Genomic DNA, 25002 nt, shown 5'->3' with positions numbered 1-25002 from the left:
CTCCCCCGCCAAGGAGGGGGAAGGAGGAAAGGGGGAGTGTGGCGGGGCGGGTGATAATGGGGAGGTATCAGGGCATATAATAGAGCGGGGGGTGGGCGAAGAGAGCGTTAGTGCGTAGCGACGATTCTAGGAGAGGAGGTGCTGGGAGGAAAGGGCGGGGGCTGCTGATGTAATGGGGAGAAGTGATTAATCCTTCGGTTCGCTGTTTCAGCCTATCCCCCCTTTCCTTCACCCGATTTTTTAAGCGGAAAAAAAAAAAAAAAGTGGAGCAAGGTAGCCAATCTTTGATAATTTAGGCTTCTTGTGGTAGGTAGGTTCAAAGTCTGAGCTGTAGGGAGCGCTAGAGATTCTGTGCCCTTTAGTCAAGCTGAGGGTATTTGAGAACCTTGGAGATCCACTTTACCGATCTTTAAGCTTGGTAACCGAAGTTTGGAGTCGGTTCCCAGTCGTAGTATAATAGGAGTCATCAAGATCTTGAAAAGGTGTGGTCAATACGTAATAGGTAAGGTATTACCAAAAAGGTAAATTTACTTTTGGGCAGTGTGGTCAATATAATATTTGGGAAAATAATATGTGAGAAGAAGAGAGAAGTAAAAGTGTTGAGGTTGTAATTGTGTGTGTATGTGTGTAGATCTCACAAACGCAAAGCAAAAGAAAAAAACCCAGGGGGAATTATCTTTTGTGTCTGTATCTGGTCCCCTCAGCATAATCTCTCCCCAAGGAAAATGCGTTTTTATTCCCTTGCTGCTGTTGTAAAGACTAAAAAGATACCCTTTCTCAATTCTCTTCTTTCTCTTTTGTTTATCATTGACTGGCTATGGTAAAACTGGCAGTTTACCTGATTCCCTTCTTTTCAGGCCTTTGGGTGATTTTTTCATTTGAGTTTGATCAGTTGCTGTCTTAGGTTTGAGATAGATGACTGTGTTACAAAGTACATAAGGGAAGTAAAGGTGACTGGGGAGAGTGGATTTGGGGAGGCAGGAGAGAGCCGGGAGAGGCAGTATCGTGTAGGATATTTGAGTCTCTGATTTTGATATGTGCCTCCAGGCATCTTTCTAGGTATCAGGGTCGCCTCACCTTTTTTTTTTTTAATTTAAAAAATTTTTGTCTTTTCTAGGGCCGCACCCGCTGCATATGGAGGTCCCCAGGCTAGGGTCCAGTCGGAGCTACAGCTGCTGGCCTAGCCACAGCCACACCGACTCTGGATTGGAGCAGCGTCTGCGACCTAATCCGCAGCTCACAACAATGCCAGATTCTCAACCCACTGAGCGAGGCCACGGCTTGAACCCACAACCTCAAGGTTCCTAGTTGGATTTGTTAACCACTGAGCCAAGACGGGAACTCTGTCCCCTCACCTTTTAATTAGAATTTATTTTGAATTACATAATCCTGTTTTAAATTTTTAAAAATTCCGTAATTTTGAAATGATCTCTGAAAATGGAGAAACTTAGATCTAAATTTTCTTCTCAAGAAAAAATTTGAGGAGGGAGACTTAGAAAATAACTGAACTGCAGATTTTTGTGGTTGTTAGCAAGTATAAATAGTTAAAATTTTAGATTTGGCTCAAATAACTCTAGGAAGAAAAGGAAAATTACATGCTATATTACATACTACAAGTGGATCCATAATTCTCATTTTTCTAAAAATTTACTTTTTTTCAGCAAGCATTTATTGGTTCCTTCTTTGTATGCATTGGTATGTAAGGTACTGTGAGAGATAGCAAAATAAAAAAAGATAAATAAAATGCAAAATCTTGGGCATACAGAGTTTGTATTTTGGTATGGCAGGGTTGATTTAATTAATTTAGATATACAAAGAAAATGTTTATTTTCCATAGTTTTTATCCTTCCTGAGTCCCCACATTTTCTCTTTAATAGGTAAATGCTGAATCTTACAGATTTTATCTCCCCACCTCCCTCCCATTCCAAGATATGTGTGGGAGTTGAGGGTTGCTGTATAAGGTATATATACATAGATAGAGTGTCTTTCACACCTTTGGCATCCTATGTTTTTAAATTTTTTACAACAGTTCTCAGGCATGTGGCAGTAAGATGCCTTGTTTTAACAAAGTCAGTATATTATGACAATTTTCTGACAGGTGGATATAAGTGTCTTGATAAAGGGAGTGCCTTTTTTCTAATTCTGCAGTGACTAGAGGGCTGGTAGCAGCCCTGAGAGGTGAGAAGGCTGACATTGCATCAGGGAAAGGTCCTGAGCCTTGCATGCCAGTCCTTGTGTTATCCTTTGGTATGGAGTGTCCGGTATGGTCTGAAAGCAGAACTACTAGCCTAAGAGGTAAAATCGCTCATTTCTGTCATTTTGAAAAGTTGTACTTCCTTTACGGAAGTCCACACTGAACCATTTGCTTTAAACACTGCAATCTCTGTACTGACCCCAGGTCTCTAGAGGTCCATTGATTCACATGATGCCATTCTATCTTGTCACTGAAATATATGGGAACTTCTAGATTCCCAGACCACCCCACGTAGGTCTTGATGAACCAGAGGCCTTGCTTCAGGCTCACATCTTGAGCCACCACCTCCCTCCACCAATGCTGCATTATATTGTTGAACATGCCATCAAGCTGAGAGAGTTCCTAAAGGACTCAGCTTCTCAGAAGTATGCCCAGGGAAGCAACCCTCTATCCTGTTTTCTTGTTCCCTTTGTCCATGAGAATACTTTAACTATATACCTCCAATTTTAGGAATTAAGCACACCAGGTCTGATTACCTCTTTCTGGGTCCTTTTCTTTCCATCATCTCTTAGGGCTAAAAGAGATATATTTTCCTCCTTCTCATATGACAAGAGCTTTCCTTATGTACCATATCCTCTTTTTTTTTTTTTTTTTTTTGGTCTTTGTGTCTTTTTAGAGCCTCATCCATGGCACACGGAGGTTCCCAGGCTAGAGGTCCAATCCGAGTAGTAGCCGCCGGCCTACGCCAGAATCACGAAAACTCAGGATCCGAGCCTTGTGTGCAACCTACAACACAGCTCACGGCAACACTGGATCCTTAACTCACTGAGCAAGGCCAGGGATTGAACATTTGTCCTCACAGATGCTAGTCGGGTTCACTAGCCGCTGAGCCACGACAGGAACTCCTGCAATACCCACCTCATTCTTGTGATATCACTTGCTCTGCTCCCTTTCTTGGAACCAGGATGGCTGATGAAGTGCAAGAGAAAAACTAGTTTAACAATAATGGAATATCTATTGGGAGATCTTAAATAATATTATCCTATCCCTATATCACTGGCTCCTATATATTTTTAGTTTATCTTACAGGAATAAATGTTAGAGTTCTTGGAATCTTCTTTGTGAAAAAGTGTTCAAAGCCATCTTAAAATTGTAGAACTTGGGATTTTTAGAAAAGGCTTTGGAGAGCGTTTAATTCTCATTTTTGAATTTGATAGGTTAGGAAACTAAAATTCAAAGAAGTGAGGTGACAGAACCAAATCCCATAACTACTTAGTGGCAAAGTTAATGCCTGCCAGTCCAGTGCCCTTTCCTTTACAGATATTATAGACTCAGTTCTTCCAGTGAAAACCCAAAATATCCGAGATGGTTTTAACCATTGCCAGGTCCACCTGTATTAGCAAATAATCTGTCAATTAGCTGTTACAGAAGTTATGTGTGAGAGAAAACATGGGAAAAACTTAAAGGGGATTTTTATTTGGGGTAGGAGTCTTCCAGAATGATTTTAATATACCCTTAGCATAATTTCAGAGGACTAAATTCCCTCAGGCTTTGCTCTCTCCTCAAGAACATATGTGTTTGTTTTTCTCTACTAATTACTGGTGCTTAACAGGTTAGTGTACTTAAAATTATTTGTTTATAAAAGCTATCACAATAGGAGTGTGGAAAAAATAAGCCCTTTAATCATTTTAATACCTGGCAGGTGATATTTACTGTGATTTTTAAATGATAATTTTTACTATTTCAAAGATTCAGCTTCCTTTTCCTCTGTCATTCCATCATCTAGTCCCAAGCTATCAGCACTCAGTAAGTTACATAAGACACCTCAAAGCTGCTCACTCCTTTTATGTCGTTTAGGAAATTAGTTTGATCTGAATATGGTTTTCCTGAAGGAATAACCGGCTCTATTTAAAATATCCTTGTTAGAGTATGAATGACTTATCTCACTAAGCTGCAAAAATTCATTCTTTAGTACATGCTCAGATAATATTTTATCAGTTAGGCAATGAAAATTAACTTGGAACTAAGGATTTAAGTTTAATGTATATGTGGGAAAACCTGGTAAGCATGCCGTCTAATGATACTCATAAAAGAGATTATCTTTAAAAAATTATAGAATCTAACTTTAATACCTTTCCCTGTGGAATAACAGAGACATAGCCCTATTAAAAGAAATTAATTATGTTCAGAATATAGGATGGGCTGTGATAGACTGTGGTAAATCTTTATTTTTGCTTTTTAAAAGCAGAACCCAATTTCAAAGCATTGAGAGACTAGGCCAGACAAGAAAAGGGTGTTATATTGTGGAAGGACTGGTAGGTGACCAAAGCATGGGCAGATGTGAGAGTGAAAGATCCATGAGGCTCTTACACTTACTGGCTGTCTGATCTTGGGCAAATTTTGAACTTCTCTGTGCTTCAGTTTCTGCATCTGTAAAATGGAGGTGATAAATGTCCTCATTTCATGGGATTGTTGTGAAGATTAAGAATAACTATAAAATGCTTAGAACAGTGTTTGGTGCATAGGAGGGGCTCAGTAAACAGTTATTATTGCCATTGCTGTTGGTATTGTTATTTCAGGCCTTACCTGATGAGTTTTAAGATTACACATATATGTAGGAAAGCAGGTATGGCTCTATGCCTAGAAAATGAATGGTATTAGAAATTTTTTAAAGGTACAGAGAAGACAACACCAAAAAGAAAGTCAGGCAGAAGACCAATATTTAGAGATCAAATATGGGTTGAAACTGATGGGAGAAGACTTGTGTAGGATGTTTTTACTCAAGCAATATTTGAACTGAGGATCTTGTGACAGATGCAGAATACTCTTGATATTTTTCACTATGGGAGCTTCTCAAGAGAGTCTATGGAGTATTTCAGGAAACAAATGCATGGGCCCAGAAAAAGAAAAGAAGGAAGAGAGAGAGAGAGAAAAGTAGAAAGCAAGCAAAGAAGGAAAGAAAGGGAAAGGAAAGGAAGGACGGGAAAGAAAAAGGCTGTAGCTGGAGGTTTATTTGTGTTAGTGGAAGAGTTGGACCTATTTGTTTTTTGGGGTTTTCTTGTTTTGTTTTGTTTTCTTTTTTTGCTTTTTTTAAGGACCGCACCTGTGGCATATGGAAGCTCCCAGGCTAGGGATAAAATCAGAGATACAGCAGCTGGCCTGTGCCATAGTCACAGCAATGTGGGATCTGAGCTGTATCTGTGACCTAACCACAGCCTGTGGCAATGCTGGATTCCCCAACCCACTGAGCAAGACCAGGGATTGAACCCGCATCCTCATGATACTAGAGCCTCCTTGCCTGCCCGTTTGCATGTCTCACAAGCATCTTAGCTTAATCAATATATTTCTTGCCTAAAAAAAGAAAACTCACTTAGGCCTTCTTGAAAGGAGTAGGAGTTATAGAAAGAAATGGAACAGGAGTGGAATAAGAAATGGTAGAAAGTAATACATGAAGTAGCATAAGTCTCTCAAGGATTTGAGAATTTGAAAACTAAAGGAAGAGCGTTTTAGAGGAGCACATGTCAGAGGACATATTAGTCCCTTTATGATCCTGAGATTATGGCCTCTGCCAGCATCAGCTGAAGCTTCAGTTTCAGGAATTTGTTGAGAGTGATAATCTAGCTAATATACATTTCAGGAAAGAGGATCTTAGAAGCAAGGTTGTTAGACCTAAGGGGTTCTAGAGCAGGATACAGAGGAAGCAGCTGTGTCATAAAGTTTAAAAAGACTTGAGATCCTATTGGAGATGGACAAATACCCAGAGAAGATCAGCTGTAAGGATATAAGCATGGACTGCAGGGTTGCCTATTATAAATGTGCCATGCTGAGTTCACACATGGAAAAGGAAGATATATGACTCAACAGAGACCAGGCTCAATTTAACACTGGGCTTCCAGGCCAGAAACACCAGCTTAAAAGGGAAATAGAAGTGGTTAAAACATGGGGAGGATATCAAGAGAAGGAAGACATTGAAGACACTGGAGAAGGAGACATTGTAAATCTCATGTCTCTGTACAAAGCTGATTTGCAATGTTGTGCCAATTTCTGAAGTACAGCAAAGTGACCCAGTCATACATTTATATACATTCTTTTTCTCATATTATCTTCCATTCTGTTCTATCCCAGGAGATTGGATATAATTCCCTGTGCTATTCAGTAGGATCTCATTGCTTATCCATTCTAAATGTCATAGTTTGCATCTACGAACCCCAAACTCCCAGTCCATCCCACTCCTTCCGACCTACCCCTTGGCAACAAGAAGTTTGTTTTCTATGTCTGAGTTGTTTCTGTTTTGTAGATTAGTTTGTTTGTGCCATATTTTAGATTCCACATATAAGTGGTATCATATATATTTGTCTTTCTGGTTTATTTCACTTAGTATGAGAATGCATCCATGTTGCTGCCAGTGGCATTATTTTGTTCTTTTTTATGGCTAATTAGTATCCCATTGTGTATATGTACCATGTCTTCTTAATCCATTCATCTGTCAATGGACATTTGGGTTGTTTTCATTTCTTGGCTATTGTGAATAGTGCTGCTATGAATATACGGGTACATGTATCTTTTTGAATGAATGTTATATTTGGATATATGTCCAGGAGTGGGATTGCTGGATCATATAGTAGTTCTATATTGAGTTTTCTGAGGTACCTCCCTAGTGTTTTCCATAGTGGTTGTACCAATATACATTCCCACCAAAAGTGTAGGAGGGTTCGCTTTTCTCCATACCCTCTCCAGCATTTGTTATTTGTAGACTTACTAAAGATGGCCATTCTGACCAGTGTGAGGTGGTACCTCATGGTAGTTTTGATTTGCATTTACCTAATAATTAGTGACATTGAGCATTTTTTTCATGTGCCTGCTGGCCATCCATATGTCTTCTTCGGAGAAATGTCTATTTAGGTCTTCTGCCCATATTTCAATCAGGCTGTTTGTTTGTTTTGTTGTTGTTGTTGTTCCTATGTCCAATCTTGAGTGAATCTCTGGCAAAGGTGAGAGGATTACTTTTAGGCCAGTCAGAATTGCCCCTGTAGCTTCAGATAGTGGTCAGCTGAATGGAGGAAGTGAGGGTTCCTTTTTAGAAGGAGGAAGACGTTATGTAGACAGTCAAGTCACTGTTAAAAGCAACTATGTCTGATGTCACAGTTAACCTCTTGATGGGAAATTTATCCAAGCTGGATTTAAATTCACATTTAGTAATTGGAAAATTGACATGCTGTAATAGGCATCCTGGCATGGTGGAAACCAAAAAGATATTCTCCAACTTTTGTTTCCTGTGCATTAGTCCCCTTATCCCAGATAACACTAAGTCTGCTGCAGCCTCTGCTAGGCAACAGCAACAAAGGTCTATGTACTGTGTTCTAGGAACATCATTTTGTTTGCAAAATGCTGTTACTGCAGGAGTCACATTGCTTTTATGGGATTTATGGGATACAAGTGATTCAGTAAAGATTGATTACTTTAGTTTTGACAGTTACTGAAAGTGCTGTACTCATGGTAATGGACAAAGGCTCAAGGTGCAGTGGTTGTTGAAGGAACCCAAATCCCAAGGCATTTGAGAGAGAATCTTCCAACAGAGATTGAAAAGATTAGGAAACCAGAGAAAAAAGTAATTGGACTTTACAGTCTTTGGAGTTTAGTTTACAGTAGGAAGAAAAATTCATTTTGGACTTGAATTTCTATGGTAATTTAATAATGGGAAGGGCTTCACATTGTTTTGCTTCTAGCCATTCTTTGTTGTTTTATTTGGACTTTTAAAAGTAATCTGCTGTGTTGACCATTTTTGGACAATTTTATTAGATATAATTTCAGATGGAAAATAAACTAGGGAATGAATATTTAGCCTAGGGTGCAGGGCAGCCTTGAAATTAAATTGATTAATGACCTGTTATGACCTATTACAGAGACTCCTAGGAGGACCAACCTAACTGTGCATCTCAGTGGTCCCAGGAAGTTACAGGGAGGAATAGTGGTAATAACTGAGGGAGCTGCTAATCTCTCCTAGCTGGACAATCCTGGTTGAACAGAAGTTTGATTATTAAGCCCTGTTGTTCAGGAGAGAATAGATAAGTGGGGTATGTAGGGTATTGTTCAGCATCCCTCCTTGCAGTTCTGCCAGAGCCCATGACGGAGGAAGCTTCCACCTAAGCATCTGCCTCTAACTACCCTCATATTAGATGTTCCATATGGAAGAAATGACTAGTCTGGTCAGAAACTCTGGGAACAAAATTTGGGTATTTGCCTGCTTACTAATAAAATGGCTCTGGAGTTCTCACTGAGACATGGATACAGGTGTGCTTGCTCCCTCAGGTAAGCCAGTCGGAAGAAGATATGGGGGTAGGATTTGAGTTCAGAATTCTACACCAAATTTCTAACACTGCTTTTTTTGTTTTTGTTTTTTTGTCTTTTGTCTTTTCAGGGCTGCACCCTCGGCATATGGAGGTTCCCAGGCTAGGGGTCTAATCGGAGCTGCAGCTGTCGGCCTACACCACAGCCACAGCAACGTGAGATCCTTAACCCATTGAGCGAGGCCAGGGAGCAAACCCGCAACCTCATGGTTCCTAGTCGGATTCGTTTCCGCTGCACCATGATGGGAACTCCTCTAACACTATTTTTGAGGGTGGATGGTTATTTTCTATATTTTAAAATTTTGTCTTTACTAAAAATACATCTTACAAGAGGCTGTCTAGCTCAGAAATTCCCAAAAGAAAAATGAAAAAAGAATAAGAACTTCAGAAAAGTTAGAACTGTTTTTGTGATATATAAACTAGGGGGAAAAAAGAGAACTTATAAATATATTTTGAACAAGATTTTGTGGTTGTAATTTACCTCTATGCTTAGTGAGTAACTTTGCTGTTCAAGTTATAAGTGATGTAAAAAAGTGAAATTGGAAGACAATTCCAAATAAGTGGAAATATTGTTATATTCAGTACATGTAATAAATTCTTTATTTTAACTGTAAAGGACTATACATTTTGTATTAATAGAAGATGATTTTTTTCTCTGCCCTCAACTATTTAAAGAATATTGGCTTGAAGGGGTACCAGATTGCTCCTTTCCCCAGGGCTGACGCATGATCTGAGCCAATCCTTCCTCACTCTTTCCCTCTATTATGTATCTAATGTTGCTTGGTTTATGCCACGTACTGCACAGCTCTCAAATTCCATGGCTCCTTCTGAAAAGATAAGCTGTTTTAGGAATGGTATGGGTGGAGAGATGAATGAGGGTAAAAACTGAAAAGATAAAGAGACCTAGTATACATGAGAACAGCCAAAATCCACAACACTCTCAACACCAAATACTGGTGAGGATGTGGACCAACAGAAACTTTCATTTGTTGCTGGTGGGAAGGCAAAATGGTACAATGGTACAGCTACTCTGAAGACAGTATGCTGGTTTCTTCCTTCCTTCCTTCCTTCTTTTCTTTCTTATCTTTCTTTTATTAAATGGCTACACCCACAGCATATGGCTGTTCCTGGGCCAGAGATTGAATCTGAGCCACAGATGGGAACTACGCCATAGCTACAGCAATGCCAGATCTTTTAACCCACTGCACCAGGCCAGGGATCAGACTGGCACCTCTGCAGTAACCCAAGCCACTGCAGTTGGATTCTTCCCCCCGCCCCCGGTACTTCACCAAACTTTGACAAATGGCAGTTTCTCTTTTTTTTTTTTTTTGTCTTTTTGCCATTTCTTCGGCTGCTCCCGCGGCATATGGAGGTTCCCAGGCTAGGGGTCAAATCGGAGCTGTAGCTGCCAGCCTACACCAGAGCCACAGCAACGCGGGATCCAAGCCACACCTGCAACCTACACCACAGCTCACGGCAACGCTGGATCCTTAACCCACTGAGCAAGGCCAGGGATGGAACCCTCAACTTCATGGTTCTTAGTCTGATTCATTAACCACTGGGCCACGACGGGAACTCCTGCAGTTGGATTCTTAACCCACTGCACCACAGCAGGAACTCCAGCTGATGGTTTCTTACAAAATTGAAGATACTCTTACCATATGATCCAGCAATCATGCTCTTTGGTATTTATCCAAGGGAACTGAAAACTTATGTCCACACAAAAACCTGCATACAGATATGTACAGCAGCTTTACTCATAGTTGCCAACACTTGAAAGCAAACAAAATATCCTTGACTAGATGAATGCATAAGTAAACTGTGGTATATCCAGGTAATGGAATTTTATTTAGCACTAAAAAGAAAGGAGTTTTCAAGCTATGAAAAGACATGGAGGAAACTTAAATGTACATTACTAAGTGAAAGAACCCAATATGAAAAGGCTACCTACTGTATGATTCTAAGTTTATGACATTCTAGAAAGGGTAAAACTGTAAGGAATCATAATAAAAAGAATTAAAAGATAGGAAAGGTAAAACTATGGAAATGGTAAGAAGATAGGTGGTTGCTAGGGTTAGGGAGGGAGGGGGAATGAATAGGCCTAGCACAGAGGATTTTTAGGGCAGTGAAACTACTCTGTATGATACTATGGTGGTGGATTCATGTCATTTTACATTTGTCTGAACACATAGAATGTACAATAGTAGGAGTGAACCCTAATGTTCCCTACAGACTTCAGGTGATAATGATATGTCAATGTAGGATCATCACTTGCAACAAATGTACCACTCTGATGGGGAATGTTAATAATGGGAGAGGTTATACATGCGTGGAGGTAGGGGGTTATGGAAATAGCCATACTTTCTGCTCAGTTTTTCTGTGAACCCAAAACTGCTCTAAAGAAATCATACCTATTAGAAAAACCAACCAACCAACCAACCACACAAAGCAAACCTTTTTTTAAAAGGAGAAAAAATTTTCCATTTTCTAGGTTTTATTTTCCAGAAAACTATATTGCCAAACAGACTGTCCACACTTAGGATGGACATCCACTCTCCAACTGCTGCTCTAGAAGGAGGAAGGTAAAAAGGCTTACACATATGTCAACTATACCAAATGACACTGGCTCTATGGGGCTCTCACCACTGTCATTTCTAGTCAGTGAGAAGTGAATTATTAACGTCAGCACTTAAGACATATATAAAATAATTGTTTTTTTGTTTTTTATTTTTTGCTATTTCTTTGGGCTGCTCCCGCGGCATATGGAGGTTCCCAGGCTAGGGGTCTAATCGGAGCTGTAGCCACCGGTCTACGCCAGAGCCACAGCAACGCGGGATCCGAGCTGAGTCTGCAACCTACACCACAGCTCACGGTAATGCCGGATTGTTAACCCACTGAGCAAGGGCAGGGACCGAACCCGCAACCTCATGGTTCCTAGTCGGATTCGTTAACCGCTGCGCCACGACAGGAACTCCTAAAATAATTGTTAAGAAAATGTTGGGAGTTCCCATTGTGGCACAGAGGTTATGAACCTGACTAGTATCCTTGAGGATGTGGGTTCGATCCCGGACCTTGCTCAGTGGGTTAAGGATCCGGCATTGCTGTGAGCTGTGGTGTAGCTGTCTCAGACATGGCTCGGCTCCTACGTTGCTGTGGCTGTGGCATATGCCAGTAGCTGCAGTTTCAGTTCAGCCCATAGCCTGGGAACTTTCATATGCAGCAGGTTCGGCCCTAAAAAGCCAAAAAAAAAAAAAAAAAAAAAAGAAAGAAAGAAAAAGAAAAAGTATTTTTGCTTACTATACAGGTGGGGAAGGGGCCTTGGTGTAGAGGTCTAGGTTTGAGAGGTATGAAAACATCAGGGAATCTTACCCAATACATTCTCATAACTTCCCTTCCCCCATTTCAAGATAGCGTCTGACACTAGAATTTTACACTTAAAGAAATTGAAAATTAGGGAACTGATCTTTTTGCATAAGTAAAACCCTCCAAGCTACTACTTACCTAGGATCACAAATGAAAGGAGTCAGACTTTTGAAAACAGATCAACAGATTAAACACCCTCTAGAGTTCTAATAGCCCTAGTTAAAAACCCTTAGTTAAAAAGTAAACAATTAAGAGATATCATCAAAGGTGAACAGCCTTTAACAGAAGCTTGTCATTTTTTGGTTTTATTTTGTTTTAGGGAATACTACGTGGAATCCATTCTGTCCTAATAAGAGGGTTAATAGAGCTCTTCAGTCATTTCTAACCTCATTTAAAGGGCCAGACCCCACCATATGATATATCTCCCTCATGATACAGATCAACTTTATTATGTGACTTATTTTAATGAATGCTTAACATAAAATTGAGGGTATTTTTGTTCTAAAATATAGTTATTAGTCTTCAGATCAGAATCCTTTTGGGTAATGGGCAGGGCAAGGATTACTCACATACAAACCAGGGTAGGGTGAACAAATACTACCAGATATTCTTGAAGTCTCCACTGATAAGTCCCCTTTCAAGCCCTACTTCTTGAACCTAAATAGTTTCCCCTTTTCTCCTTGACTCCAACCTCTAGTGTCCTACCTTTGATGATTGGGATATGATCACTTTTTGTTGCTTACCTTGTTTCCGTTTGCTGAATCTGTTCCTAATCTCTATGTTGTGGACCCTGGGCTGGTAATTTGACCAAGATTTCCTGTTTCCTTGCATAATAACTTATTTTGGCACTGTAATGAAGTAGAAAAAAAAAACATGGGTTTTGTAGTCAGGCAGACTTGGGCTTAAATCCTGACTATACCACTAACTGATGGTCTGACTGGGTAAGGCACATCTCTGAAGACAGTTTCCTTTTTGGTAAAATGAGGATATTAATGCTTACTTCAAATTATGGTTGTGATTGAAAGTAGATGGAGAAGATGGTTGTACAACACTGTGCCACTGAACTGTATAATTAAAAATGGTTAAAATGGAAAATTTTATGTTATGTGTATTTTACCACAATTTTTAAAAAAGAAGTATGGTTGTGAGAGTCAGTCTTTGTGGAACCCCCATTACAATGTCTGGTACACAGTAGGCTCTCAACAAATAATAGCTGTATAGGATAGAATATTTTATGTTGCAAATAATAAAACACAACTCAGGAGTTCATGTTGCGGCTAAGTGGTTAATGAATCTGACTAGCATCCATGAGGGTGCAAGTTCGATCCCTGGCCTTACTCTGTGGGTTAAGTCTCCAGTGTTGCTGTGAGCTGTGGTGTAGGTCGCAGATATGGCTTGTATCTGGCATTGCTGTGGCTATGGTGTTTGTCGGCAGCTACAGCTCCGATTAGACCCCTAGCCTGGGAACCTCCATATGCCATAGGTGCAGCCCTAAAAAAAGCAAGCAAACAAACAACCCCCCCCACACACAATTCAAACTGCCTTAAATAATAAAGGAATGTACTGATTCATGAAAATCCAGAGGTAAGGCAGGCTTTGGGGTTAGTTTGTCACTAAGGTTCTTCACCACTACAGGCTCAGCCATGTCACTAAGGGCTCAGATTCCATCTTTCTCTGCCTTGTGCAGTGGCAGCTTTATCCTAAAGTCACCAACTCTCATGAACACAAGATGGCTGCCAATAGCCCCCCGCCTCCCCACCAAACTACATGTTCCCTCATTCACATCTAGAGAGAATGACTTCCAGCAGTCCAGCAAGTATCCCCATATTCACTTAAATCTGAAAGCCATGCACGGGGAGACAGAATGTGAAAGTTGGCTTGAACTAGCCAGGGAATGGGTCAGCTTCTCTGGAGGCACATGGGCTGCTCTGGGAGGGATGGATTCCTCAAATGAAAATGAAGATATTATAGAGGGGAGAAGGCAGGGCTAAGACATTGAGCAGGCAAGCAACGAAAGTCTACTTTCATAGCTATTATCATTATTATTGGCTTTCTTGGCCCTTAGCCTTTGGCTCTTGGCTATTTCTTTAAAAATCATTACAAAAACAACAACTAAGAGAGTTCTTATTTTGAGTAAGTGTATTCTTTCTAGCAAAGGAAGATCGATACGTATAAAATGAAGTTAGGCGTCTGGAACACCAGCCAAACAAGCAGCAAAATGCACTGAATTAAGGAGTTTAATAGGAATGAGTTTCTGGGATGGAGAGCAGGAAGGAAGTTAGAAAGATGGTGACTTGCCAAAGTGCCAAACCAAGAAAGGTGAGGTTAGTTAGTGGCCCGTTCTTAACTGGAGCTGGATTAGAAGCCATGACCTGGATCAGGACAAAGAGACCAGTAAACAAGGGGAGGGGAAGTTACCCAAAGCAGAGTTGGCAGAAGAAAGATCTGAGTGAAACTTGATTTTGATTTTGATTTTTTAGTTTTTTTAGTTATAGCTAATTTACAATGTTCTGTCAATTTCTGCTGCCCAGCAAAGTGACCCAGCTATACATCCATATACTTTCTTTTTGAAACTTGATTTTGACTGCTCTGCCTACAACTTTGTAGCTTCTACCTGACCATCTATGAGATTCTTCTTTCTCTTTTTGATCCAGTCATTTTTGATCTAATGACTCACCAGTTTCTGTCAATTTTACTTCTGCACCTTCTGCCAAGAAAGGTTCTTCTGTATTCTTTTGCTGCACCTCATCTGGATAATTCCTGCTCTTTGACTGAGACTTTATCTAGTACACCACTGCTGTCCTACCTCCCACCCCCAAGACACATACCACAGGCTGATTTAAATAATCCTGTTTGCAGTTCCCTTGGGGCCCAGCGTGTTAAGGATCCAACATTGTCACTTCAGTGCTTAGGTCTCTGCTGTGGGTGGGTTTGATCTCTGGCCTGGAAACTTCCATATGCTGCAGGCACAGCCAAAGGGGGAAAAAAAAGTCCTGTTTTGTGCTCCCTACCTATAATCAATACCCAGTGGCCTATGGTTACTTACGGTAGTCAGGGGTTGCTTACGGTTTCAACCCCTGACTACTCTTCCCCTATCACATGAAAACTTCTGAAGAGCAGGGACTTTACATTAATCACTTCTGGTTCCATGGTGCCCAGCACAACTGCCTGACACAGAGCAGGAGCTCAATGAATGAAGGAGGCAATTCCTTTGTTTACCATCTAATATCCTCTTACCCAGGGCTTAAGAAATAGAACAACACATAAAAATGAAAATATTCTCTACCTAGAAAGAAGAAACCGGGAATGAGGAAGACAGAGACATATTAAAGATGTTTTGTAACAGTTTGTACACTTAGATTTTGGAACTGCTAAAGACAGAATCAAAATTGCCAAGAAGGTCCAGAATACTCTTTTCCTTTTCTAGTCTCCATCTTCAAACACTGCTCCTCTCCCCAAACTGTAAAGAATATTCATTTTCCCCATTTAGTCACATAAAGTTCACAATTTTTATGTTGTTTTTTCCAGTTGGAGAATCAGGATGCCATTATTACATGAAAGTGACCATTATAATAGTTCAGACTTACAAACGCTAGTTATTGGCATTTACAGAGTGAAGCAAGCCACCTGAACTAAATACCAGGTGCTCAGTAAATGTACTGTAATACTTCATTCCTGGTTACAAAGAGCTCATATGACCTTTATGTAGGGAATTTGTTTTCGGTTTAATTTATTTTTCCATTCTGGAACAGAGATTCATCTATTATAGGAAAGGAGCCAATTATTGGGTAAACACAGTAACACCTAATGACTATACCCTCTGGTATTTAGTCTCAAAACATTTTGCATTTCTTAACACATAGAATTAAAAATATTTTAACATTCCACTAAAATGAGATTAAATATAATTTTAAGTGTTCCAGGAGGTAGAATACTCAGTCCTGTTTCTTAAGAAGGCTGACTGAAAGGTCCTGTGTGTTGCCTGGTGGTTAGGTTTTGACAAAAAGCTGAGGGAAGGAAGTTAAAGAAGTGAGGGCTCACCTTAACATTCTGTAGTTTTCTGGTTAGGATTATTTGGAAGCAGAGCCAGACACAGGCAAATTTCCTGATGTTGTCTTTATGGCCAACCCCTGTGACCCTTATGATGATTGCTCTGAAGCCCCCTTCTCTCCACTCTTTTTTTTTTTTTTTTTTTTTTTTTTGTCTTTTTAGGGCCACACCCAAGGTATATGGAAGTTCCCAGGCTAGGGGTCGAATTGGAGCTTTACCACAGCCATAGCAACATGGGATCCAAAATGCTTCTGCAGCCTACACCACAGCTCACAGCAATGCGATCCTTAACCCACTGAGTGAGGCCAGGAACACTCATCCTCATGGATACTAGTCCTATTTTTTACCGCTGAGCCACAATAGGAACTCCCCTTCTCTCCACTCCTGGGGTCCTTCCTGCTAGGTTCTCACGCTCTCATGACATACATTTATGACCAGAGCTGAGGGCCACCATACTGTTTTTAGGTAATAACGCACATGTACCTTTCTCTGACTCCCCTGGCCCCGAATGGTCTCCCTTAAAAATTATAACAACTTCTTATGTGCAAGATGCACTTAAAAAAATCCTGTTTAGGAGTTCCTGTTGTGGCTTAGTGGAAAGGAACCCACCTAGTATCCATGAGGATGGGGATTCAATCCCTGGGCTTGCTCAATGGGTTAAGGATCTGGTGTTGCTGTGGCTGTGGTGTGGGCCAGCAGATGCAGCTCTGACTCCACCCCTAGCCTGGGAACTTCCATATGATGCACCTGTGGCCCTAAAGAGAAAAAAAAAAAAAAAAGAGAGAACTCCTATTTTTAAAAAGTACTTACTGGAGTTCCCATTATAGCACAGCAGAAACGAATCCAACTAGGAACCATGAAGTTTTGGGTTCGATCCCTGGCCTTGCTCAGGGGGTTAAGGATCCAGCGTTGCTGTGAGCTGTGGTGTAGGTCACAGACGAGGCTTGGATCTGGCATTGCTGTGGCTGTGGTGTAGGTCGGCAGCTGTGGCTCTGATTCAACCCCTAGCCTGGGAAACTTCATATGCTGCAGGTGCGGCACCCATCCCCCCCCCCCCCGCCAAAAAAAGAGTACTTACTACATTTTTGGTCAATCTTACAATCAAAAGTGTCACAGAATTGGAGAGATGTAGCATGAATGTACCTTACTGGAAAGACATTTTTTCAAGAGTCAGAAAATGTTGCTGCATGTGGAGATTTGCGTTACCAAACAGTTAATTTAAACAAAGAATTTTGTGGTAGGAATACATGAATGGTTTAATTGTTAACAAAAAATGGTTTAATTAGTTAACAAAACTAATTGTTAGTTGGCTATGTGGACTAACTGTTGACCAGATAATTATCCCCAAATCCTTTTACATTTTCTAGTTTGGAGATTGGATGCAAAGGAAATAGGAAGCTAAATGTCTCCTCATATAAAAGATAGAGGATATTACACTTTCTTTCTACACAGGTTGTCCTAAAGCCTAATATTTGTTTTGAACAAAAGACTGGATTTATAAACAGAACTCTCTGAAGAATATCCCTTGATATGGATGACCAGTTATCTCAAACCAACCCTAAGTTCTTCCCTGAAAAGACTGTAACTTGATCTCATTAGTTCTTGCTAAAGAGATGATGGCCGTTTTGGTCACTGGTTTGTGGAGAGGGGCAAAGCATCAACACGACCATGAACAACACGTGGTTCCTGTCTTGGGTAAAATGTTATGAGATATCTGAGCCCCAGTTGTGATGTCCAGCATAATTATATAATGTTTTTATAAAATATATGAGGAAAGACAATTAATGCTGAAACAAAGCAGTATTCTTGTTATCCCCATCCAAAGTCTTAGTTGTTAAAATTAAGAATAAAATGGAGATTTTGAGAACATGTTTGTCTTTAAAATTTCCAGTAGCCAGGAAAGGCGTACAAGTAGAGGGCTATACACAATAGGTCTAAATAATTAAAAAAACTATAAAACAAGATAAAAATAAATAATTAAATAAATGTGTTATATGCACACAATAGATAAAAAAATTTAGTCTATTTTGCTACATGGCAACAGAACACTCCTAGACAACTTTTCTTGAATCATTGTATTTAGTTTCCAAAAAAAAAAGATGTATTTGGTTTCTTGTTTAACTTTTTATTATGCAAAGTTCCAAATGTTTACAAATGTAGATATAAAGAATCTCTTGAGGAGTTCCCATCATGGCACAGTGGAAACAAATCCAACTAGGACCCATGAGGTTGTGGATTCACTCAGTGGGTTAAGGATCCGGTGTTGTCGTGATCTGTAGTGTAGGGTAGAAAACGTGGCCTGGATCTGATATTGCTGTGGCTGTGACGTAGGCTGGAGGCTGTAGCTCCAAACCAACCCCTAGCCTGGGAACCTCCATATGCCGCGGGAGCAGCCCTAAAAAGCAAAAAAAAAAAAAAAAAAAAAAAAAAGAATCCCATGAGAAAAGTAAAAACAGGGAATTCCCATTGTGGCTCAGCAGGTTAAGAACTCAGACTAGTATCCATGAGGATGAGGGTTTGATCCTTGGTCTTGCCAGATGGGTTAAGGATTCTGTGTTGCCATAAGCTGCATCATAAGTTGCAAATGCGGCTCAGATCCCATGTTGCTGGTGTAGGCTGTGGTGTAGGCCAGCAGCTGTAGCTCTGATTTGACCCCTATCCTAGGAACTTCCATGTGCTGCAGGTACAGCTCTAAAAAGAAAAAAAAAAAAAAAAGAAAAGAAAAAGAAAGACAAATAAATAAGTACATTTGAAAAAATAAAAACAAAAAAAATAAAATAAAAAATTAACCCTCCAAAAAAAGAAAAAAAAAAAAAATCCCATGTATCCATTATCCAGGTTCAACAATTATTAACTTTTGGTCTTGGTCAGTATTGGTTTATCTATACTCCCCAACTATCTATATTCAGTTATTTTGAAGCAAATCCTAGACATAATATAAACATAATCTCATTTTTTCATGAATATATCAATATGAACCTCTAGAAAAGAGAACGTCTTAAAAATTAACCTTAATATTTTCACATGAAAAATAATTCATTTTAATATTAGATGGTTTTAAAATTTGGTTCAATAGAACTGTAGAATTTTTTTTAGCCTTTTCATTATATTTTTTAATTAATTAATTTTATTATTTATTTATTTATTTATTTAGTCTGTTTAGGGCCACACCCACGGCTTATAGAGGTTCCCAGGCTAGGGGTATACTCATGTATACCACAGCCACAGCAATGCCAGATCTGAGCCACGTCTGCAACCTACAGCACAGCTCACGGCAACGCCAGATCCTTAACTTACTGAGTGAGGCCAGGGATCGAACCCAAAACCTCATGGTTCCTAGTAGCATTCGTTTCCGCTGCTCCACGATGGGAGCTCCAGTTGTATTTTTTTTAGAACTGGAGAAATATTATTCTGCTGAGATATTAGCAACTGAAATTGTCAATAAAATTTCTAAATCAATGTTTATATTTGTAAATGAACCATGAATTTTACATATTATGTTCAAATTTTTAATAGAGTTGAATGATAATAACCATCACAAAAAATACTGGAAACTTATTTTATTGTGCAAATTCTGTCACTTCTGTTATGATTTTTTTTCACCAGCCTTTAAGCAATATCTATATCCATAAAGTCCTAAGTTGTTCTTTAAGTTTTATTTAATGCTGGGATATTTTAAAAAACAAAAACAAAAACAGGAGGAGTCCCTGTCATGGTTCAGTGGTAATAAACCTGAATCGTATCCATGAGGACATGCGTTTGATCCCTGACCTCACTCAGGGGGTTAAGGATCTGTCCTTTTGTAGCTCGCAGACATGGCTTGGATCCCGCATTGCTGTTCTTGTTGTCTAGGCCAGCCTCTGCAGCTCCGATTTGATCCCTAGCCTGGGAATTTCCATCTGCTGTGAGTGAGCCCCTAAAAAGATGAAAAAAGGAGTTCCTGTCGTGGCGCAGTGGTTAACGAATCCGACTAGGAACCATGAGGTTGCGGGTTCGGTCCCTGCCCTTGCTCAGTGGGTTAGGGATCTGGCGTTGCTGTGAGCTGTGGTGTAGGTTGCAGACGCAGCTCGGATCCCACGTTGCTGTGGCCCTGGCGTAGACTGGTGGCTATGGCTCCGATTAGACCCCTAGCCTGGGAACCTCCATATGCCGCGGGAGCGGCCCAAGAAATGGCAAAAAGACCAAAAAAAAAAAAAAAAAAAAATGAAAAAAAAAAAGACAAAAAAAAAGAAGAAGAAAAATATGTGGTTCAATTTGTTCAGTCTTTCTTTCTTTCTTTTTTATTTGTCTTTTTCCAGGGCTGTACCCGTGGCATATGGATGTTCCCAGGCTAGGGCTATAATCGGAGCTGTAGCTGCCTGCCTACACCATAGCCACAGCAACACCAGATCTGACGCCTACACCACAGTTTACCTCAATGCTAGATCCTTAAACCCACTGAGAAAGGCCAGGGATTGAACCCACAACCTCATGGTTCCTAGTTGGATTCGTTAACGCCTGAGCCACGACACGGGAACGCCTGTTCAGTCTTTCTTCATAGGAGACCATACCTCAACTAGCATGTTTAGAAAGTTGTATATATATGTATACATATTATATATACACACACAAATTAATATTTACATATTTATACATATGATATATATATGTATTTGTATAGGAATGTCATCATACTCATGTAATCAGTTTTACTTACTCACTCCAATTTTCTTTTATCTTACTGTAATACCATTTTATTGGTTTTTTTTCCTTTGACCGTGCTTAACCCTTAACCCACTGAGCCACGCAGGAACTCCAAATATCACTTTTTTGAGGGTGGGAGGGTTGTGCCTGTGGCATGTGGAGGTTCCAGGGCCAGGGATCAAACTTGTGCTACAGTATCCCTAACCCACTAGGCCATCAGGGAACTTCAAATATCACTTTTATTGTATGTCCCATTAGCATCTTTCTATTTAGGAAAATCAAGTTCTCTAAAAATTTTAAAAATATTTTTAAATATTTGAAAAGTAAAGTAGGCAAACTTAGATCTGTTTGTATCTTTTATAAACCTTTGCTAATATCATTAAAAGCAAGCACAATCCATACCAAATAACTGGTTAGCAAAAATAAAAATATTTTCCACCATAAACCACAATTTATTTATCTGAAGATCTTCCATCATGAATGGATGTTGGACTTTGTCAAATGCTTTCTCTACATCTATTGAGATGATCATGTGGTTTTTGGCTTTTCTTTTGTTAATGTGGTGTATGATGTTGATTGATTTACATATGTTGAACCATCCTTGTGCACCTGGGATGAATCCCACCTGGTCGTGGTGTATGATCTTTTTTATATGTTGTTGGATTCAGATGGCTAAAATTTTGTTGACAATTTTTGCATCTATATACATCAAAGATACTGGCCTATAGTTTTCTTTTTTGGTGGTATCTTTGTCTGGTTTTGGAATTAGGGTGATGATGGCATCATAGAATGTCTTTGGGAGTGTTCCTTCTTAAACCTTTTGAAAAAGTTTAAGGAGGATGGGTATAAGTTCCTCTTTGTATGTTTGGTAGAATTCACCTGTGAAGCCATCTGGTCCTGGACTTTTATTTGTAGGGAGTGTTTTTATGACATATTCAATATCATTTCTAGTGGTCCGTCTGTTCAGTTGATTTATTTCTTCTTGATTCAGTTTTGGCAGGCTGTAAGTCCTAGAAAGTTGTCCATTTCTTCTAGGTTGTCAAATTTGTTGGCATACAATTATTCATAGTATTCGCTCATGGTTTTTTGTATTTCTGTAGTATCTGTTGTGACTGCTCCTTTTTCATTTCTGATTTTGTTTATTTGGGTTTTTTTTCTCCTCTTCTTGGTGAGTCTAGCCAGAGGTTTGTCAATTTTGTTTACCTTTTCAACCTTATGAATATTTTCTCAGGTCAGTCTCCCAAAGCAACAGAAATAAGAGCAAAAATAAACCAATGGACCTAACCAAACTGACAAGCTTTTGCACAGCAAAGGAAACCAAAAAGAAAACAAAAAGACAACTTACGGAATGGGAGAAAATAGTTTCAAATGATGCAACTGACAAGGGCTTAATCTCTAGAATATACAAGCAATTTATACAACTCAACAGCAAAAAAGCCAACAACCCAATGGAAAAATGGGCAAAAGATCTGAATAGACATTTCTCCAAGGAAGATGTACAGATGGCCAACAAGGACATGAAAAAATGCTCAAGATCCCTAATTATTAGAGAAATGCAAATCAAAACTACCACAAGATACCGCCTCACACCAGTCAGAATGGCCATCATCAATAAGTCCACAAATAACAAATGCTGGAGGGGGTGTAGGGAAAAGGGAACTCTCCTGCACTGTTGGTGGGAATGTAAGCTGGTATAACCACTATAGAGATTAGTATGGAGATACCTTAGAAATCTATACATAGAACTTCCATATGACCCAGCAATCCCACTCTTGGGCATATATCTGGACAAAACTTTCCCTAAAAAAGATACACACACCCGCATGTTCATTGCAGCTCTATTCACAATAGCCGAGACATGGAAACAACCCAAATGTCCATTGACAGATGATTGGATTAGGAAGATGTGGTATATATACACAATGGAATACTACTCAGCCATAAAAAAGAACAAAATAATACCACTTGCAGCAACATGGATGGAACTAGAGACTCTCATACTGAGTGAAGTAAGTCAGAAAGAGAAAGACAAATATCATATGACATCACTTATATCTGGAATCTAATATATGGCACAAATGAACCTTTCCGCAGAAAAGAGAATCATGGACTTGGAGAATAGACTTGTGGTTGCCAAGGGGGAGGGGGAGGGAGTGGGGTGGTTGGGGAGCTTGGGGTTAATAGATATAAACTGTTGCCTTTGGAATGGATTAGCAATGAGATCCTGCTGTGTAGCACTGGGAACTATGTCTAGTCACTTATGATGGAGCATGATAATGTGTGAAAATAGAATGCATACATATATGTGTAACTGGGTCACCATGCTGTACAGTAGAAAAAAAATTGTATTGGGGAAATAACTATTAAAAAAATAATAACAACAACAAAACTATCCTAGTACAGCTCACTCTCTTGTCTAAATTAAATGTAACTGCTCTAACAGTATTTAAATGGCATCTCTCTTTTTAGCCCAGAGGTCATATTTGGTGTGTTTAATCAAGGTGGTCCATTTTGAGTCAGGTCCAGAAAATATTGTATATAATCCCTGAATCACTTCAAAGAATGTTATTACTATTGTCAGAGATGAGGCCATATCTTCTAGGAACACACTGATGGATATTTAATAAATTTGCTTATGATAGGCAGGGCCTTCTAAAATACAGGGCTCAGGGCAAGGGCAAGGGCTCCTCTCGCCTGAGTCCAGTCCAAGACTGGAGACCAATAATAAATGCATGTATTGACAATACCTTATAATATGCATGTGCTACATTTTTTGAAGAGCTTTCACATTTATGGTTTCTTTTGATTTGCACAATAACCTGTGGACTAGATAGAGCAATTAGAGATGGGAAACAGAGGTCTAGGGAGGTTAAGTGATTTATCTAAAATTACACATCTAATTTGCGGTAGAGCTAAGCACAGCACCTACGTCTCCACACACAGGTCTTCCTGTTGTACTATGTTATCCCATGCTGCCTCCTCAATGTTCTAAAAACGGAGATCTGGTGGTTGGACAGGTTACATGTCAACACATTTCATTCCTTAAAATCCTTTGGATTTTAGAAGAGAAAACAAAAACAGAATGATGAATGAAAAAAAAAAAGCTGTATGCTCTTTCATATCTGATAAGTCCGTATATATTGACCAATGTTCAAAAACTAGAGATTTATCTCCTTCTAGGCAAAGGTTCACTTGAGTAATACTAACTAAATATTTGGAAGGGTGACAATCACATTTCTTAGGTACTAAGGGAACATAAACTTTGGGAGCACCTTCTTAGAGCCAGGGATATTTGGAATGCTACTTATTAGTGCAATTACAGCATACACACACATACACACACACATACAAATACCCAATCAAAAAATCCCACAATAAGATACTACACAACCATCAGGATGGTTCTTATACATATGTATATATAAGAAAATGACAAATGTCGGTGAGGATGTGAGAGAAATTAGAAACTTTGGGTACTGCTGGTAGGAACGTAAAATGGTATAGATGGCATTTCCCTTGTGGTCCAGTGGTAATGAACTCGGGTTCAGTCACTGGCCTTGTTAAGTGGGTTAAGGATCCCGTGTTGCCGTGAGCTGTGGTGTAGGTTGTAAACGCGGCCTGGATCTGGCGTTGCCATGGCTGTGGTATAGGCTGCAGCTGTAGCTCCCACTGGACCCCTAGCCTGGGAACTTCCATATGCTGCAGGTGAAGCCTTGAAAAAGGCAAACAAACAAACGAAGGTGTAGTCTTTGTGGAAAACAGTAGGGAAATTCCTCAAAAAATTAAACATGGAATTGCCATATGATCCAGGAATTCCACTACTTGGTGTATACCCAGAAGAGCTGAATGAGGGAAAAGGGGAACTCAAAACAGATATTTGTATACCAGTGTACATAGCAGCATTATTTACAATAGCCAAAAGGGAGAAACAACACAAATATCCACTAACAGATGACTAGATAAACAAAATATGGTTTATACATATAGTGAAGCATTATTCAGTCTTAAAAAGGGAGGAAATTCCAATACATGCTACGACATGGATGAACCTTGAAAATGTTATGCCGAGTGAAATAAGCCAGACACAAAAGGATGAATATTGTGTGATTCACTTATATGACTATTTAGAATAGTCAAAATCATAGAGACAGAAAATAGACTGGTGGTTGCCAGAGGTTGAGAAGAGGGAGGAATGGAGAGCTATTTTGTAATGAGTAGAGTTTAAATTTGGGAAGATGAAAAAGTTATGGAAAAGGATCATGGTGATGGTTGCTCAACATTGTGAATGTACTTAATGCCCCTGAACTGTATACCTAAATTGGTTAAAGTGGTAAATTATTATATATTTATATACATAACCACACA

The 25002-nt window shown here is 39.5% G+C and overlaps 1 long non-coding RNA gene across 1 annotated transcript; it reads left to right on the top strand.

The window, feature by feature from the left end:
* Positions 1-371: 371 nt before the first annotated feature.
* LOC146404819 (uncharacterized) lies at positions 372-23026 on the top strand. Its single transcript, XR_014841996.1, has 2 exons — positions 372-502; positions 21869-23026. It is a non-coding gene; the product is annotated as an uncharacterized LOC146404819 (long non-coding RNA).
* Positions 23027-25002: the final 1976 nt, after the last annotated feature.

This window comes from Sus scrofa, chromosome 3 (genome assembly GCF_054392235.1).
Source record: "Sus scrofa isolate SSC_HxYL_T2T_F1_AM1 chromosome 3, Sscrofa_HxYL_maternal_Yorkshire_Landrace_v2.0, whole genome shotgun sequence".
Classification (NCBI taxonomy): Eukaryota; Metazoa; Chordata; class Mammalia; order Artiodactyla; family Suidae; genus Sus; species Sus scrofa.
Note: the sequence above shows the minus strand (reverse complement) of the source record. Positions and strands in the feature narration are given on the sequence as shown.